Source organism: Ornithodoros turicata, unplaced genomic scaffold (genome assembly GCF_037126465.1).
Source record: "Ornithodoros turicata isolate Travis unplaced genomic scaffold, ASM3712646v1 Chromosome124, whole genome shotgun sequence".
Lineage (NCBI taxonomy): Eukaryota > Metazoa > Arthropoda > Arachnida > Ixodida > Argasidae > Ornithodoros > Ornithodoros turicata.
In genome coordinates, this window is record NW_026999305.1 from 248,110 (window position 1) to 267,229 (window position 19,120).

The window sequence follows — 19,120 nt, forward strand, 5'->3', positions numbered from 1 at the left end:
GTATGCTTGTTCTCGTGTGGTGAGCTTCCCGGCTGGATAACAGATTGTATGACAACACCTTGGTTGTCGTTGTCCTCTTGACACAAAATAATGCCCACTCCACGATTAGTGGCATCACATTGTACAATGAATGCTCTACTGTAATCGGGAGCTCTGAAAACCGGTGGTTTAGTTGGGGCAGCTTTTAGGCTCTGAAACGCTCTTTCTTTAGCCTCGTCCCGAATCACTTTCCTGGGTTCCTACTTGCGAAGCGCGTCTGTCAATGAGTTAGCTATCTCAGAACACTGGCGAATGTGACTTCGGTAGTACACTGTCAACCCTATGACGCTCTAACTTCCTGCTTTGTCTGTGATCTTGGAAAGTCGAGTATTATTGCTACTTTCATTTCGGCTGGATTGCGTTTGCCTTCACCAACAGGGTGTCCCAACTTCGACTTGGGCCAGGTGGCAATTACTTTCTGTCAGAATTAGGCCAGCCCTCTTCAGGCGATTAAAAACTTGTCGGTGCCATTTATGTGCCATATAGGCATAGAAATCCTACGGAATCTTAGAAATATCGGATAGTTATAAATGTTAGGGGCTAGAAGGAAAGGCGTGGAGGAGGATCGGAGGAGAGCAAAGAACTTGAACGGGGCTCTACCCTCTCTCAATGTATGCGCCTGGGGGAAGCCATATTGAGTCAGCCGATGGTACGTCGCGTATTCTTAGCCCGTGAAAGAAGGCGCACTTCCGAAAACTGTTGGTAACACTTGCTCCGCTGTTTCCATTGGCTACGGATTTTGTCACTGTCCGCCCCTATCCAGGCTTGTAGCAAAGGGCTGGTCGGGCTGGTCCACGAAGTGGCGGAGATGGCGTCACCATGTGGCGTAGGTGTCCTGTCTGTGTCACCTCGTATCTGTTTCTTTTTTCTTTCAAATCTTAGGGTTTCATGGATTCGGGCTGCGTGTTACTGTTAAAAAAAAAAAAAAACAACAACAAAAAACAAAAAGAAACATTTGTTGGCGTTATATTTGGTGTATGCTTACTGGATTCTGTTTTCGCATGAGCCCCGACAACGGTAGCTGATTCAATATGGCGCTCCTCTTGCACGTACGTGTCTGTTACGGAGGTTTCCTTCTAGCATACTCCTTAAGATTTCTATGCACGTAGGTGCTTTATATGTTCTTGCCTAGAGTTAAGAATATAGCGATGCCGTCTAGATAAGGGGCGGTATATTTCTATGCTCCACGCAATATTTTGTCCATTAACTTCGTGAAACAGAATGGTGAATTTTTCACCCCGAAGCTGAGGATTATCGGCTTGAATGTACCGAATGGCGCCTTAAATACGGCGTACAGTTTAGCCCTCTCTCTCATTGGCGCTTGCCAATACCCGCTTACGAGAGTGATTTTTTTTTGTATTCTGTGTTAGCACCGCGAATCAACTGTGGCTATGCTTACGAGATTGAGTGTAAAGATAAAGTTCGCCTGGCTAACCCTCTCCGCCATCTCCTCCACATTTGGTATCGGGTACACATGAGTCCTTGTCACCGTGTTGAGCTTCCAGTAATCTATACAAGGCCTAGGCTCCTTGTCGGTACCTCCAAAATAATCGTGGGCGATGCATAGTCGATCTCTCCCTCTCCAATCACTCCCAATCAAACATTCGTTTAATTTCAGTCCCCATAGTCTCTTCCTGACGAGGGGAGATTCGGTAAGGCCGGGACAGTACTGGGGCCTCAGTGGAGTGGTGAGTTCAATGCCACGAGTGATTAGGTCTGTTTTACCGGGGATATTCAGAATAAATATCTCCTCATAATCACTTACCAACCGTCTGACGTCGTACTTTTCATCTGTAGCCATATTTCCTTTTCCTATTACCGTACTTACAATATCCTATGCACTTGTCTCGTTATCCCTAATGTCACCTCACCCCATTCTGGGTTGGCGGAGGGTTGTTCATCTTGTTGAACGCTGCGCTTATCACATGAGCCGAACTGACATACGGTTTTATAAGGTTTGCGTACTAAGTCCGTACGTCTTTGTTTCTTCCTTTGAACTCGACCATGTATGTCGTGTACGACAGCTTAAGCAGTAATGTAAATGGCCCATCCCAATGTACCTGTAGCCTATTAGGCCTCGTAGGCCGTAACACTTTGTCCCCTTGTTTGTAGATTCTTGGTTTCGTGTTACGGTCATCGTACGTCCTTGATCTTTGCAGAGATTCTCGTATGTTACCTTCTGCGATTTCACGTGGATCCTCCAACCGTTGCAATGGGTCTAGAATGCACCCTAGGACTGTCGTGTCGCAGTGGCTGTCCTCCTTCCTCTCCCTTATTAAACGCATTAGAGCGCGTTTTAAACGTGTAGAGTGCGTCTGTATACCAGCTAAGCTGGGCTAAGCCCTCTCGCTTCGTGTGACACAGATCTCAATAGGCGAACACACCGCTTGGAGGCCCTGCCTCCCAGTCTGTTTGGTATTCATGGGTCAATGCTCTCAGCACCCGCTTGAGCACATTGCTTTGTGCGCTGTTGCTTTGTGGAGGATGTAGGGAGCTGTGAGTGAGTGTGTGAAAAAGCAAAGGAACAAATGGAAAGAAAGGGAGCTGTGGATGGATCACACGAATTCTAGGAACGTTGTGGCCAAAGCGCTCGTGAACAGCGATCCGTTATCACATTAAATCTCTTTGTGATAGCCCACTCGAGCGAAAACCGATTGAAGACCATCCACGAACTCGACAGAAGTCTGTTCTTCTCTCAGTACGTGCTTGCTTTCTGATCCATAACTTTTTCTTACTTTGCATTAAACATACCCCCCCCCCATAACTTAAAAACCCGAGACTGGGGGGGGGGGGGCAGAAAACGACAACACACACAAGGTCTCAAACACAGCTGAAAAGTTTACTCAACTACACAAACATATGAAGAGTTCAAGTCGATGAGACAAAAGGGTGAGTAGAACGTAAGAGCATCCCTAAAACGAAAGGGAAGATCAGGGAAGGCTTGCCGACACAGTTCCCATCAGAGATGATGGACAGCGTTTCGTACATAAGCCTTTTGTTAAGGTCACTTTCACTGGACACTCCAAAGGTTTCATGCAATCTGGGCGCACAACCCCTACAAACTTGTAGGTGTTTTACCAATTCGGAAGAACAATCGTTATTTTTTTACTTTTAGAGCATGCTCCCGCAAGCGATCCTTTAGGCAACGTTTACGTTGGCCGATATAACCGAAACCACATTCCAGAGGTATCTGGTAGACGTTATTAGAATGACAGTTTACATACACAGTTCTGTGAGTATTACACAGAGTTTCAACTTTTTCAAACTGGGTCGAAAGTCATTTCTACATACAAGGTTCACATCAAATTTCTTCGCAACAAAAGCAGGTCATGAGATATTTTATGAAAGTAAGGAATTACGACACGATGACCATTAACACTCTTTTCGTTTAGGGACCCGAAAACAAAAAGATTGTTTCCAAGCTGCATAAAAGCATGAAAAATCATGCATTGGGAGTACCACGTGTCCCTCAGCTGAGATAGCTGGTGGGACAGAGAAGAATGCAGCTTGTGAACACAAGGCTTTTTCTGGGCATTTGACAGTAGGCCCGTAATGACCCCAAACTTGACAATTTTTGAATGGACGCTAGTAGCAGGCAAGATAGGCTTAGGATCTAATTTGCCATAGTTCCAGCAACGATAAAGGCTGAACAGAAGTCGCACATCTAAAGTAGCTCGCCATTCATGGGGTGTTCGACAGTAAAATCGAGTTCGGGAGCGGCAGATCTGGAAACATGTTCACAGTCATAAATGACAGACACTTGGTTTGACAACAACAGCAAATCATCGACAAATCGAGGCAATCCCAAGCAGCACAATGTACTGAAAGTCGAGTGCAATAGGGGTGGACGGATAGGTGGAAGGCCTTGAACAGGCTCGTGCAACTAAAGAACATTGATAAGACACATACCGTCCACCCCTATCGCACTCGACTTTCAGTACATTGTGCTGCTTGGGAAATTTCGAGAAGACAAATCTTCTTACAACACTTCCGTCAATACTTATAGCAGTTGATTTAAGATAACATTCTAGAATTCGAAGAAAATCTGAGACAGAAATACCCGGTTTCGACTGGAAGCGCAACAGGTTACACTCTAAAAAATTCCGTACACGGCTTAACAGAGTATCCCCTTGGAGTGAATAATAAAGATGCTTAATATCCAAGGACAATCCGAGGCACTACTTGCCGTGAAAAGATGTCAGGGCTTCCAGAAGTCCCCCAGAAGTTTTCAAGACAAGTGCGCTAGGTTCGTAAATTGAGGAGAGAGAGTTCTTAATGAAAGAAGACACAGCTTTTTGCAAGTGTTGTTGTAATTTACAACAATTCTCAGAGGCATGTTAACCTTGTGAGCTATGGGACGCTTGTCCCCGTGTATTGATTCACACGCGGGACAGCTAGAGCGGAGGGTCTACTAACCGTGGCGGTACTAACGTTTTTCTTGATATTAAGCGAGCCTATATGACATGCAAGCCACGGTCTTATACTCCATGGGCTTTTCTCCCTGAGCATTACTGGGCGAGCTCTCAGGTGGCTAGCCAACTATCTACGTGGTAGAACTGGCTTTGTGATGACTGACTTCGTGATGGTGAAACGTTTCATCGCAGCACAGCAGCAGGTGTCCCACAGGGCGGGGTCCTGAGCCTACTCCTCTTCAATGTCGTTATACCTGCTCTACCATCTTTCTTGCCGCGGGGCGTCAACATCAGCTTGTATGCTGATGATATATGCATATGGACACCCGGCAAGCAGTGGTCAGCGCTACAGCGCCGCTTGCAATGTGCCCTTGATGTTGTTGCTGCTTTCCTGGAAAACAAAGCAGAAGCATGGACAACTCTCATGAGAAAACTGCATTTTTGCCGTTCACTCGCCGTCATTTGAAGAACGTTCAGCTTCATATAAGTGGGCATCTCGTGCGGCGTGTTTATTTGTGTGGTACTTGTCCGCTGTCTGTCCTGGAGAGCGGAGGTTCGTTGTTTGAGAGGTAGAGCTGAGTCTCGGCTGAATGTGCTGCGACACTTTTGTGGTGCCCGCTGGTGTGGACTTTTTACAAGAGCATCGCTTGGTCTACACCGGTCCCTCATACGATAGATGTTGATGTATCATCTTCCACTATTGCATAACTTTTGTCCCTCGTCCGAACAAGTTTCGGAAACCGTCCTTGAGAAGAACATGAAACAGTGATTTGGTGTTCACAAATCAACGCCAACTGTCCCTGCCATGGCTGAAGCCAAGGAGCCTTTGCTGGTCTTCATGCGGACGGCACAATCTTTTGGGCACTACATGAGGCTCGCCATTCGGCGGCCAGCATCCAGCTACTGCCGAGCTGTTTTAGCTCACCGCGGCCTCATTCCCAACCATAAAAAACTAACTCTACCCCCAGTCCCACCATGGGCTCTTCAGGCATCACCTGTGCATGTCAATGTCCCTGGCTTGGCTTCCAGAAGGTCAGCTAAAACAATTGTTCTTCGCCAATTCTGTCTGAACATGCTTCATCGCGATGAAGGCAGAATTATAATCTTTACTGACGGCTCATCGACACAGACCGTCTCTGCCTGTGCATTCGTAAGTCCGGAGCTGTCGATTGAAAGAAGCACAAGGCTGTCGCACCCGACGTCGGCCGCTGTGGCTGAGCTGCATTCCATTCTTATGGCGCTTTTTTCATTGTGTCCCGCCAACCCCCGATTCACTGGTTGACTCCAAGACCGCCCGCCAAGCTCTGCACTGCACTGTGGGCTTGAGCTCCCTCGCTCCATTGGTGTGTGACGTCCTCAGAGAGTTTTCGTGTGCTGTCACACAGGGACATAACATCACGTTGCAGTGGATCCCAGGTCACTGTGGCGTCCCTGGGAATGAGGCTGCCGACCTACTTGAGAGATGGGCTCATGTGGCACGTGGTGTACCGAAGCACCCTACATATTTCACCCAAGCGGACGCGAGGCAAGCAATTCGTACCCTTATGAGGCGTCTGTGCAGTTACCACTGGCGAAGCAGTGTCCCTTCTACGTGGTTCCTGCGCAAGGTAGACACAGATCTCCGTTTTTATATGCCGTCAGCGCTTCCTCGACCCGTCACGTCGCTCATCTACACGCTTCGCCTCAACGTGCCATACAGTGGCGGGCTTTTGTTTAAACTCGGCAAGGTTTCGTCCCCCAACTGTGGTCTCTGTGATGTAGTTGAGGACGTGGATCATATACTCCAAGACTGCTCGAGGTACAGTGCACACCGTTGTACCCTTGTGTCATCGCTTGGCCCGCCTGGATAACCGGCCATACTCCACCAAAAAGGTTATTGGGTGCTGGCCCGGAAATCAGCTCATACCTGCCATGCGCGCCCTTGTGCAATTTCTCGTCTCGACGGACCTCTTTGACACTTTGTGACGCTTTTTGTTTTTTGTGCATTGAGATTTCGCACGTGGACTCTCCTACACTGTTGTTTTTGGTGCCAAGTGTTGTGGTGATGTTTACATCCATTCCGTTTCAAAGTGTATAGATTTGTGTAGTTTCCCTTTCTTTTCTGAATAACGCGTCCTGGAGTAGCCAGTCCTGAGTGGCTCGGGACTAACACCTCAATTTTTTTCTTTTACAAATCAAATCAAGCTACAAAGGGGAGCGGACAATATCTTGGCGCAGAAAGGCCGTGGGTGGGGATATGTTTAGTAAGAAAAAAAGAAGGAAATATCAGCCAGACAGAGGTCGGCTTGCTATTGCAAAAAAAAAATTAAAAAGAAGAAAACGAAAAGAAAAAGAGGAAAGGAAAGAACAGCAAAAAACTGCAAAATCACAGACACGGTTGCGCAATCACAGACACACAAATCACAAGGCGTTGACAAGGTTCGAAGCGTGGAGAAAGCGGAGGAGCGGTGACAGCCCACTGGGTCGGCTGAAGAACAGGACCCAATAAGGCGGCCCATGTTATAGTGCTGTAGCCAAGTTGGGATACACGACGGCAGAGGGCGTTACGTTGCAGAAGGTGTTGTTGGCAGTGTAGGATGCAGTGGGGAATATCAACCACCGCGCCACAGCTAGTGCAGAGGGGAGTGCTGGATTGACTCATTTTGGACAGATGCATGGGTGTGCGGGCTATGTTTCGACGGAGGCGGTGAAGGAGCGATTCCTCGTGACGAGTGTAGCGACACGTAACAAAGAAGTCCACTGAGAAGTCGGTCTATTGCAGGTGACTGTCGTAGCTGATGTAGACTGATGAGGCAGCCTCAGCTCTGAACGCTTGGGCATGAGCAACACACCGGCGTCGTATAAACATACGGCAGGTAGAAACAGTAAGGGGCAGACGTACAGTGGCATGAGTCACAATTTGTGCAGCACGTCGTGCAGTCGCATCTGCGCGTGATTTACTGGATGGGCCCACGTGACCGGCAATTCATTGCAGAGAAGAAGAAAAAAACGCGACCATTGGCACAGATCTGATTGTATGCCTGTATGATCATGCTGGGCAGGTCACCTATGACGGCGGGGCGGGAAGACAGCAAAAGAAGGAGGGACACCCTGCTGTCAGTGAGGACAACCCAGGACTTCTCAGGTGGCAGGCCACTAATGTATTCTAGGGCTGCGAGGATAGCATACAGCTCCGCGTCAGTAGAAGACATGGGATAGGGCAACGTGTAAGCTTCTTCGTGGTCCGTATATGTGATGTAAAAGGCTGCCCCCGACGTGTCACGCATCACAGATGCATCTGTGAAGATTTGACGACAGTAGGGGTAGATAGAGTTGATATGCGCCAAAAAGAGCTGACGGGCTACCAGAGGAGGAGCTCCGTACTTTCGAGGAAGGTCTGGGACTGGAGGTTGAATGACGAGCCGCTAAAGGGCCCACACAGCTGCGCAAAAGAGGGAGTTTGTGTCGTGGGCGGGAGATAATCCCTTAGGCAGGCAATGGGGGCAGTACTGAAGGTGGAAGCAGGACAGCTTTCTGCAATCAGACAAAGGGGATGAGAAGCGTGGTTCAGGCAGCGGGTATATCCGCGCAGGGTGGATGAGTCCTGTAGAGTGGGAATAGGGTGTTCCGTAGCTTCAGCGAGGAGGGAGTAGATCTCCGTTGTCCGAGGGATCCCTAGGTTGACACGGAGCCTGCAGGCTTGGAGGTTGAGAAGTTCTCGGTCATAGGTAGGGCTGATTCCATTGAGGATGGGGAGGCTATACTGTAGCGTGCCCAAGGAAAGAGCCGTATGGACATGGTGGTGGTTGCGGCGGAGTGGCCCCAGGACGCACCTGCGACACGCTTAAAGGGACGGTCTCTTACTCCCTGCCCCTTTCATAAAGTATACCATTCGATTGCCCTTTGTTGAAAATGGAATACTGCTAATTTACCCGACAAAACACGCCACGGTTATTAAATAACCGAATTAAATTGATAAAGATTGCAGAGCACGCCGCGATCTGTGTTGGCAACAATAAGAACGGCCACGTCGCCCTACGGGTAAGTCCGTGATAGGATACAGAAATCGTCTGCTTTTGCGCCTGCTAGTGCATCGGTGTGAGCAGACGACTTTCAGAAGTTACTGGGCACCGCGGTAACTCTCGTACATTTTCTTTCAGTTCTCAGGTGAAAAACGCGCATTCACAGTAGTAGCAAGCATGGTGGTTCAGAACAACTATGTTAATCCTCAGAAACAAGTTAAAAGTTGCAGAACAACCCCATCCACAATCACAAATCTGAAGTCGCTGGCCATCGGCGTGCGCGGTCGCATTACAGCTCCGACCAAAAATATATTACGCGCGCTTCCATTACACTCCCCGTTGTACACTGATCATGCTTCGAAATGAAGTGTCGCTGACGACGTACATGGAGAAGGAGGACGTGTTTATTTAAAAACTGCATTAAATACTCGCGGAAAGAAAACACGTGACTTAGCTTCCACGTATCCGATTGTGCGCCACATTATGGGAGACCCCACAGTCAATGCTCGGACTACATTATCCGCTCGCGGAAGTATATGCCTGAGTGTCCCCATTTCGAGAGCAAAGGGGATTACTCAAACCAAGGTGCTTCTGTAAGTTACAATTACCATGACAACGACGACGCACCCGCGGGCCGACGTCATAGGTGACGTATGCATGAGAGAGGCGCAGCTTTCGTCGTCTGCTCTTAGGGCACGTTTCGACAAATTCCTCGAAAACGACTTGGTTATTCCGAATGAAACTTTGATGGTTGTATGTGTACAGTACTCGTGAAACTAGTTTTGGCTAAGTTTCGGAATCGCCCCTGCTGTACGAGACCGTCCCTTTAAGGACGTTAACCGCGTCTGAAGCTTTGGCAACAAGTTTCTTCACGTGGGAAGACCATGCCAAGCCTTGGTCAACGGGAAAACCGAAGTAACGGCGGGTTGAAACAAGTGTGATGGGCGATCCAGCAAGGGACAGTGGGTACTTGTGAAATGACTTCCAGGCACCTAAGTCATTAACCTCGATTGGCAAGATAATGACATATCATATCCAACGAGCCTTTCAGACAACGTTGTACCTCATCACTACGAAGAGCAAATGTCCAAACACAAATATCGTCGGCAAAGTGTGTAACGTGAGTGGTGAGCGCCTTCTTACAGTTATCGGCGGCAAGGATAGCTTAAGGTGCCAACGTGCAGCGGAGTGGAGAATAAACTGAAAGTAGAAGTTTAGGAAGCCCAAACACGTGCACGCTGTGTTGCGGGCTGGGAGAACTCCAGGATGGCCTTGACATTGGTCTCGACTGGGCGTATCCTATGAGACGGGATAGCATGGCCGAAGAAGCTGAGGGGGTAACGTGGAATTCGCATGTGGCGGAATTGATGCCGACGCTGTATTCCTGGAGCGAACAGCTGGCCCGAGTGGTCCAGATGTTAGGTAGACTTGCTTGCTCCGAGAATGTCGTCAAGGTAGGAGAATGGGAAATCGAGGCCACGGATGACTTGATCAATAAAGCGCCGAAGGACATCCGGACATACTTGAGGATGTCGAAAGATGTTATGATGGCCGTCCTCAGAATGTCAGTGGGATTGTCCAGAATCTGACGGTAAGCCTTGATTAAGTCAAACTCGGAAAAGATGCGGGCGCTGTGAAGATGTACGGTGAGGTCTTGTACGTGTATGTGGGGCATGGGGTAGCACTCGGGCACGATGAGAAGGTTAATGGCGCCTGGTAGTCGTCGCATTGGCGCCAATCTCCTGGAGCAGGCTTCAGCACCACGTGAAGCGCTGACGGCCAAGGGCTGCACGACGGTGGTGTTGTGCCCAAATGCAGCACGTGCTGGAATTTGTGCTTGGTGAGATACAGACGCTTTCGGGCAGGCGGCATGCGCAGGCTGTCACTGGCGGTCATCATGTCACGATATGGTGCAAGGCAGTGTGCTCGAGTGGATAGCGGCGTGAGTGGGCTTCGTGATCTCTTTGACGAGTTGGTATGGGTTGTGGAGTCGGGAAGTGGTACCGTGAGGCTGATGGCAGTGGCGGTAGAGGGCGCTCCGCGTGCTTCAAGAGATGTGGTGCCGTCGATCAAGCAATGGCAACGAACGTCTACCAGCAGGTTGAAATTGGTGAGAAAACCAGCGCCGAGAACTGCGTACAGCAGGTCGGCGACAGCGAAAGTCCACCGGAAGACGCGTATAGGCTGAGTTTCAATTAGGTCGAGCGCTGGCCAAACAGAGCGATTTCAGAGTGGTTCACAGCTTGCAATGAATATTCGGCTATTCGACGCCGCTTCAGCAGGGGTAGGCGGCACACTCTTAGAAAAAAAAAAGGGAGTCAAAGGGGAGTCAAATGGTGCTCGGACACCTTCGTGAACGGAGAGGGCGTTGCGGCGACACCCTTCCATGATCGTATTTAATGTGCCGTGTTGCGTGCACTCCCTTCATGGAGGGGTAGGAAGGGAGTTGCCTCAGGACAGAAGCCGCCGATATTTCGAACAGAGACTGTTCTTCTTCTGAGACTGTTCTTCTTCTGAGACTGTTCTTCTTCTGGCCCAGAAGAAGAAAAGTCCTGTTCCAAATATCAGCTGCTTCTGTCCTGAGGCAACTCCCTTCCTACATCTCTACCGGTTCGCTGGATTTCTACCCATCTACCTTCATGGAGCTGTGTTTGGTTCACTCCCCAATGTTTATGACGAGGTTCTTCCTGACTATATGCAACAGTGAAGCCTCGTACTTTTATTCATTTGTTAAAATTATCGAGACACACCTGCAACTAATGAAAGAAAAGATGAACAAGCCTATGTCTGAAATGGCCAAAGTAGTTGTGTCCCTGCAGATGACATTTACATTTCGCAAGTCCTGGCTGTGCAAAAAAGGCATTGGTTGCGGATATCCTTGGAAAGTGCTCCACATTACATACTGAGGAACAGCTACTGCAACTTTCCAAGCATGCTGGTGCCTACATGTTGTTTTCTTGTGCTCATAAAGCTGCCGCCTCTACAATGCGGCCTTTCTTGTTATAATTATATTTAACACTCAGATCGGCAGTTTCATTCCAGGGAAGATGTCCGTGGAAATACTCTCTAATGACAAGGGAAGCGGCAGGTCAAGGAAGAAACGCAGTGTCCGATAGAAAGGGATATCTGTTATGTACCGTTAAGTCCAAAAAAGCGTATGTGACGTGGTGCAACGGCGATCCGTAGCCAAACAAGAAGAAAAAAGAAAAAGAAAGAAAGATAAATGAAGTAACATCACTTAATGAGAGAGTGGAAAACAGTGTGCTTAGTGTTCTCTACAATGTGCTTGGATGTAGGGCAGTCAAGGGAATACCTTCAGGAAGGGTGTCAGTGGAACACCCTCAGTGAGGGAAGTCGAGGGGACTGCCTCAGGAAGGGGAGTCAGGGGAACACCCCTAGCAAGGGAGTCAAGAAAACACACTTACTAGGGGAGTAGCGTAAACACCACAAAGGGAGTCATATGTGTGACGAGCGTGAACACCCCCAAGGGAGTTTCCCATACTCCCTCTTTCCTAAGAGTGCACGACACTGACATCGGCATCAGCATACACCAGGAAATGGCAGCCGGACATACAGTTTGTGATGCAAATCAGCCGGATGTGATCGTCTCCAATCATTCCAGCCGCTTATGGTTGGGGGTGAAGTTTCCCGGCCAGGAGCGGTGGTTGACAGTTCTTGCACGGTGGTACCAACAGCGGGGCTGAGGGTATGATAGAATGGGGATGGCGAACGGCAGGGTGCCGAGATGGTGTGCGACGCCAGCGGCAGGGAGTCCGGGAGGCTGACTGAGGCTCTTGAAGGGGAGTACCGGCCACCTTCTCCGCAAGTGTAACTACAAGGCAGGTTGCCCTCTCAACGTCGCTAGCGACGTTAAGAGGGCAACGCCGAAGGGATGAGTGGTGGTTGGAGATCCCGAAGGTTGCAACCGAGGCGAGGGCGCGTCGTATCTAGGGAAGGCGTCGTCGAGTGGTCGCTGTCCTGAGCCATCATGTTCGGATCACCAAATTATAGAGGAAGTGGTTGAGACGACTGCGCTTTACAATCGAGCTGGTTTTAATGACAGACGCAGGTGCGCACCTGGTGAGTGCAGGTGCGCACAAACATAAAGGAAACCTCGTGGGCACGGCCGCCGAAGCGTGCTCCATAGAAATAATGGGATGCAACTGTGTATAGCAGGTTGCTACAAAGTATAAAAAAAGAGAAATGAAGACACGGTAAGAAGTTGCCTTCAACACTCAAATCTACACGACACAAAGCAGTCAAGTGTAGTGAAGGGCTGCAGCTTTTACTTTACGCTGAAGCAAACTCTTCTTGCAACAACATAAAGGTCCTCATCCTAGTAACTTGCGTTAATATAAGCATCTGCGACACGTCAGAATATTCGCTTAACCATATTGTACATATCGTACCCCACATGCAAATCAGTCATAAGTGTCTTCAGAATGTTATCACATTGGAGGCCTTTCTCTGTTTTTCAGTGACATTCCCGCTCGTGGCGAGTTTAAGTTCATTAGCCAAGTGATTCCCACGCGACCAGGAAACAAATGCATCTTTGCTGTCCTGAACAGTCGCCAGGTGAAGGATATTCGCGGTGCCAAAGACGTGGTCATCGCATAGATCGAACAGGACGCCCTCTATGAAGACCAAAGATACAGCTCCGTCTGTCCCGGCTATGATGTTGTCGTTCCTATAATGCGTGTAGTTTGAAAGCCGAAGATTTTAATAAAGGCATTGCATTCATTCAAGTCCACTCGTTGCTGCTAGGAGGATAGTGTAGTAAGGGAACATGCGACGTACAGAACATCCTGTTCGGAACAATAATTACTATCGGCCATTCGACCATAACTCTTGTAGACAATTTTTGAGAAGCAACGTCAGCTGCTGCCATCAGGTGGTCGATACAGGAACGGAACCGAAAACCGCAAAAAGCGTTATTTTTTTTGCCGAACCGAACCCGAAGCGTCAACATATTTTTTCTCCCCCTGAGCGAACCGGAACTGAACCGAAAAAATATGATGCGGTAACCGGTTCGCCAGACGGTAAAAACACCTATACCTTCCCACTTGATTGCCGCTTCCTGCATCGCTCAGTATTGTTGCCGAATTCATAGAGTGGACAAATCGATAAACCAAGAAGTGGTGCCTCCTTGTACCTCCTACAGCCTCACGTCCGAAAGGCTTACGGCATCCCTGTAAATTTTGGTGACTCGAGATGTAAAAAAAGACGTGCTACACGACAGCTACACTTTGCATTGTTGCCTCGGCTGCTTCCTTCCATTCAGCGTCGCAGTGTGAAGGCGACGTAAATGTGAATAGTTAACAGTCACATCCACAAGCAGAGCTAACGCAGACCTCTAGCGACCACGAGGAAGAGGTTAGCCTCTATTCCAAAGCATGGAGGAAGGAAACGCAGGGGCGGCCTCTCGCTCTCTTTTCAACGGGGAGCCGGCATTCGCTCTGGGATACTCCTATCTACCACGGACCGCATCATCTTTTTTCTTTAGAAATTGGCAATAGGCTTTTGCAATGGAGTTCAATAGTATGCTGTACGCCATTTCCCAGTACTGTGAACTGCATGGTTCTTTGTATCTATGAAGTGTAGAGGCGAGGGCGTAAGAGGAGGCAAGGAGGAGGAAGCCATCGTGGGAAGCTAACATTACTTCTCATATGTGGCACACTGATTAGCACAGCACACGTAAACCACACGTTGGTTCGTTTGTAAGTCAAACGTTGCCTGCCTACTTACTGCTGATGAGGCCAGTCAAGAATACCAGTCCAGTTTTGTGGTGGTCAACAGTTTATTGGCTCCAGGATTCCAATCTCCCTCCTTGCAAGTTGCAGGTGTCGGCCACGTCGAGATCCACTTTGTGGTGGTTGGCCTTTGGACGAGAGGGAGTCCAGGACTTGCACTGCACAGCAGTCACTTGCCACCAAGTTGAACCTGTGTGCTCGAGACCTTGCCTGATACATTCCACGGATGACCAGCATTTATACACAGCACACTTCCCCCAAAACGACACCCATAACAATCCCAAGTATCCCCGGGTTATGACAGAAAACACCCGCATTACCTCGCACTGTCAACTCAATCGTGATAACATATCAGCGACCACGTTGTCTTTGCCGTTTATGAATTCTAACTCGAGTTCGTACTGCTGCAGAGCTAGAGCCCAGCGCGTCAAACGCGCACTGGAGGGAGCGGCGCGAGTTAAATATGTCAAAGGGTTGTGATCCGTCCGCACCTTAACTCGTGTTCCGAAAATCCACGTGTCCAGCTGCCCGAGTGCCCAAATGATTGCATAAGCTTCCCGCTCAGTTGTAGACCACTTCGCTTGCGTCGGGCTCAGCTTCTTAATCAAAAATGCAACAGGCTGTTTTGAACCACCGTCCTACTACGCTACACAGGCTGCCATCGCTGTCAACGAAGCATCCGTCGTTAAGATAAAGGACCTGTCAAGGCGTGGAACAGACAATTCCGTCAGAGACGCAAGTTCAGATTTCAGTTTCTCGAAAGCTCCATCTAGGTAAATATCCCAAGGTATTTTCTTCGAGCACTTCTTTTTCGTAAGCGCGGTAAACGGGAAAACTAAAGTAGCGAAGTGTGGAATATAATCCCTGTAGTAATTAAACAAGCCTAATATCCTGCGTAGCTCTGATTCAGTCTTTGGTGGCTTTAAAGCAAGCATCGTCTGAATTCTCGTTGGATCCGGTGCATGACTACCCGATGTGTCCTTATTGTGCGCAAACTCACATTTCTTAAAATTTACCTTGAAGCCCACCTGCCGAATCGTTTCGAGACCCTTTTGTAAGTGACTTAAATGATCGTTCCACGTCATCGAGTAGATGGCTATATCATCTATGTATGCCGCGGCATACCCTTTGTGTTCTCGCAGAACTTCGTTCATGACGCGCTGAAATGTGGCGGCTGCATTGCGTAACCCAAACGGCGTTACTTTCCACGCGTACAGGCCGCTAGGTGCTGCGAACGCAGTGAATTTCTGAGATTCCAGATCAACCGGAATCTGCCAGTAACATCGGGTCATGTCCAACACTGTAATGAAATTGGCCTTTGCTACTTCCAACAAAAGTTCAGTTACTGTTTGCATCGGGTAACGATCCGGTTGCGTTGTCGCGTTGAACTGGCGAAAGTCCACACACATACGTACTGAACAATCTTTTTTCGCCACACATACAATTGGACGTGCGAACATCCTTTCAATCGGGTAAATAAAGTCCCACTGTATTAATTGCTGAATCTGTCGTTCGACCTCTGCTCTCGTAGCCATGGGTACCTTATAGGGCTGTTTGAAATTCAATTTTGCGTTGGGCAGTAACATTATTTTATGCACACCGACTGTACACCTGCCGGGTGTCTCCGAAAAACGTTGTTTAGCTTCGTCCAAACGCCTTTGTAAGTCAGCCTCTTGCCGCAGGTCCAGCTGTGTATTTTAAACCTTACCAACTGAAGTGGTCTGCGTCTCCACAAAGTCTTTTGCCGGGTCACTAAGTAATCGTCCAAAATCCTCATCTGTGTCAAACACTACACTGACTTGGTGTACACGAGCAACATAATGACGGAGGTGATCTCGAGCTCCCTGCTCCTTGGTGCCACGCACCAGACTGTCGTCTTTGCGGATCGCGGGCCCGTTTCTTGGCTTGGTCACCTGACCGCTTCATCGTCGGAGCTCTTCATCTTCTTCGCTCCTGACTAGGCCCAAGAAGCAAGGTATCTAAACTGGTAGCGAAAACAAGCGAAAATACTAAATCAGACCCATCGGCAAGGCTACCATCATGAGGCGCGAGCGATCCTGAGTGTTGACAGTAGAGGTACGATCGTAAACACAAAAACTTTAGAACGTGGGCATGGGTTACGTACGTACTAATAGGTTATTCATAATTTCAGTGTAGAAAAAACTTTCTGTTGCCCCACTCGTGCACATACAGGGTGTCCCAGAAAACGTGTCATTGAATTATAATAAAAAAAACTACACCACCTAGAGTCGTGCGGTCAACGGTATTTGTTCTTACTGGGTTTTTGCCACCTCCTCATGTGAATGCCGTGTAACGTAAGTTTAATTATGTAAATTTTTGCGAGCTTAAGTCGGAAATTTGCCTAGTAAAGGTCACTTTTTTTACCCCACCAATGTGAAGAGCGTGTCTAATTTACTCAAATTAATGATAATTGACAGGGATATTCAGGAGCTATCCCATCGGAAAAAATAGCCGAACATCATGCTCTACGGAGGTCGCACAGAATAGCGCACGATGAATTTTTCAGCGCAATCTGTGTCAGTCCGACGAAAGGAGGTTGGAAACCCAGCCCACCCCGGCATCGCAGAAAGAGATAACGCAGGCATGGCTTATCATGTCCGACTTTCGCTGGGATAATGCTTTCCCTCTCCCAATTTTAGGAACTGTTACTTTTTCTACTATCACTCTGTGGGCTGGCTTCGGAACCTACTTTCGTCGGACTGCGAGCGATTGCGCTCAGAAAGACATCGCGCGTTATGGCCCGGTGCTCCGAAAAGCATGATATTCGGCTATTTTTTCCGATGGGATAGCTCGTGAATATCGCTGTCAATTATCATGAATTTGAGTGAATTCGGCACGCTCTTCATATTGTTGGGGTAAAAAGGTGACATTCCCTTGGCAAATTTTTGAGTTCAGGTCGCAAATATTTGCATAATTAAACTTGGGGTACATGACATTAACTTGACAAGGGGGCAAAAACCTAACAAGAACAAATGCCGTTGACTGCATGATTCTATGTGGCGTAGTTTTTTATTATAATTCAATGACACGTTTTCTGGGACACCCTGTATACGAAATCATCTACCACCCGAGTACGTTTCCGTATCCTGCTCCTTTGCGCATGTGTCACAATGGGCTTGTTTATCCGTGCATCTGTGTATCCGTGCCGTGTGTCCGTGCATTGTAATGCGGAGTTTTTGGGTTAAACAGGTAGCGACGTTGACATCTCGGAGCTGTAGGCCAAGATTAACACGTGTGAACTGATGAATACAATGCCTCTCCTGTTGCTGGCCCCGCGAAAAAAAAAATCATGAGACGAGCGGCCATGATAGCGTGAGTGCTAGCAGGAATCAGCTGTGCACCAACGATGTCATGTTTTGTTGCAATGGCCACTCAAATGCGATCTATCTGGAGAAGGGGTGGCAGAGCGAGACAAATTTCGGCATACTTACCTGGTGCCGGGGTATCCCAGATCAACTAGGGGGATCCCCCAGGACGAGGCCTAACCATTGCACTGCGGTTGGGTTGACTCCAGCCACTACCCCAAACAGGGGCAGATGGGGCATGCAATTTTTGGTAGTTGGGGACTGCGTACGCGCTATCCCCCTCACAATAAAAGAAAAAGCAGTGAGCAGTTTGTTTTCAACTGTGGCTCATCATCATTCCCCCGCCCGTTGACCACTGGAGTCCCACGAGGTTCTCTTTTGGGTCCCTTCTTATTCCTAGTATACATCAACGATCTTCCAGACTTCCTCTCCTCTACCTGTTTTCTTTACGCAGATGATACAAATATTTTTGTCGAGGACACTCACTTGCCCGACCTATTTCGTAAGGCATCGTTCGTTCTACAAAAATTACACATGTGGCTAACATCGAATAAGTTGCTGGCCAACACACAGAAAACGACGTATGTTGTATTCCACCCTGTCCAAAGAATTCTTGATTTTTCTGGCATGCAACTTTCCCTCGGAAGTCTTATTATTGCCCGTGCAACGACGGCTAGGTTCTTGGGTGTTATACTCCACGAACACCTAAACTGGCAGGCGCACATTAGTCACGTTCAAAATAAAATCACGTCAGGTCTGTATGCTCTAGCTAAGCTCAGGTCCTTTGTCCCTATCAACACTTTGCTCATTGTTTATTACGCGCTGTTCCATTCACACCTTTCCTACGGCCTGGAGGTATACGGTCTTACGTATTGCAGCAACTTACAGCCGTTGCTGGTGGCTCAGAAAAGGGCGCTCCGTATTATACTCAATTTACGTCCTCGAGAATCCGTAAGGTTTGCTTTTCCACTTCTTGGTGTCCTTAACATTTTCGACCTTTTGAAGTACAAAGTGTCTCTGATCATGCACGATCTCTTTCACACACCTGCTAGCAGGCACCAGATTCCCGTACAAAATCCTGCTCGGCCTTACCCGCTTAGGCACGACACCAATACACTGCATTTTCCCACGCCTCGAACTAATTATGGCTCACTATCATTAGCATGTTTTGGCAGCCAGACCTGGAATAATCTGCCACGAAACTTGCGCACAATTACCAACTCCACCGCTTTTAAGCGTAGTATTAAATACTACTTCCGCTCATCTCAATAGATCGCAACATGTTATTGCCATTTTTTTTCCTGTCGACTCGGATGTGTTAATGCATTTTTTTATATGTATCCTAGTTTCCAACTGTACTCATGACAGTGCTCCTCGCCCAGTGTGTTTCCTTGAATTGTGTTCCTGCCTGGACTGCATCACAGGGCTTGCCCTCGCAGTCCTGTTTATTATTGTATGTTGTTTTTCGTTGTTTGTGAGCAATAAAAGAAAGAAAGAAAGAAAAGAAGTTTTCTAAACAACTTTCTTGAAACATAACCATAGCTCGTTTATGATATCAATAATTAAGTAAAGAACACGTGTATTGCGTGTCT

The 19,120-nt window shown here is 48.2% G+C and overlaps 1 non-coding gene across 1 annotated transcript; it reads left to right on the forward strand.

Moving 5' to 3' along the window:
* Positions 1-17,646: 17,646 nt before the first annotated feature.
* Positions 17,647-17,810, forward strand: LOC135371997 (U1 spliceosomal RNA). The gene has a single exon (XR_010415751.1). It is a non-coding gene; the product is annotated as a U1 spliceosomal RNA (small nuclear RNA).
* The last annotated feature ends 1,310 nt before the right edge of the window (positions 17,811-19,120 follow it).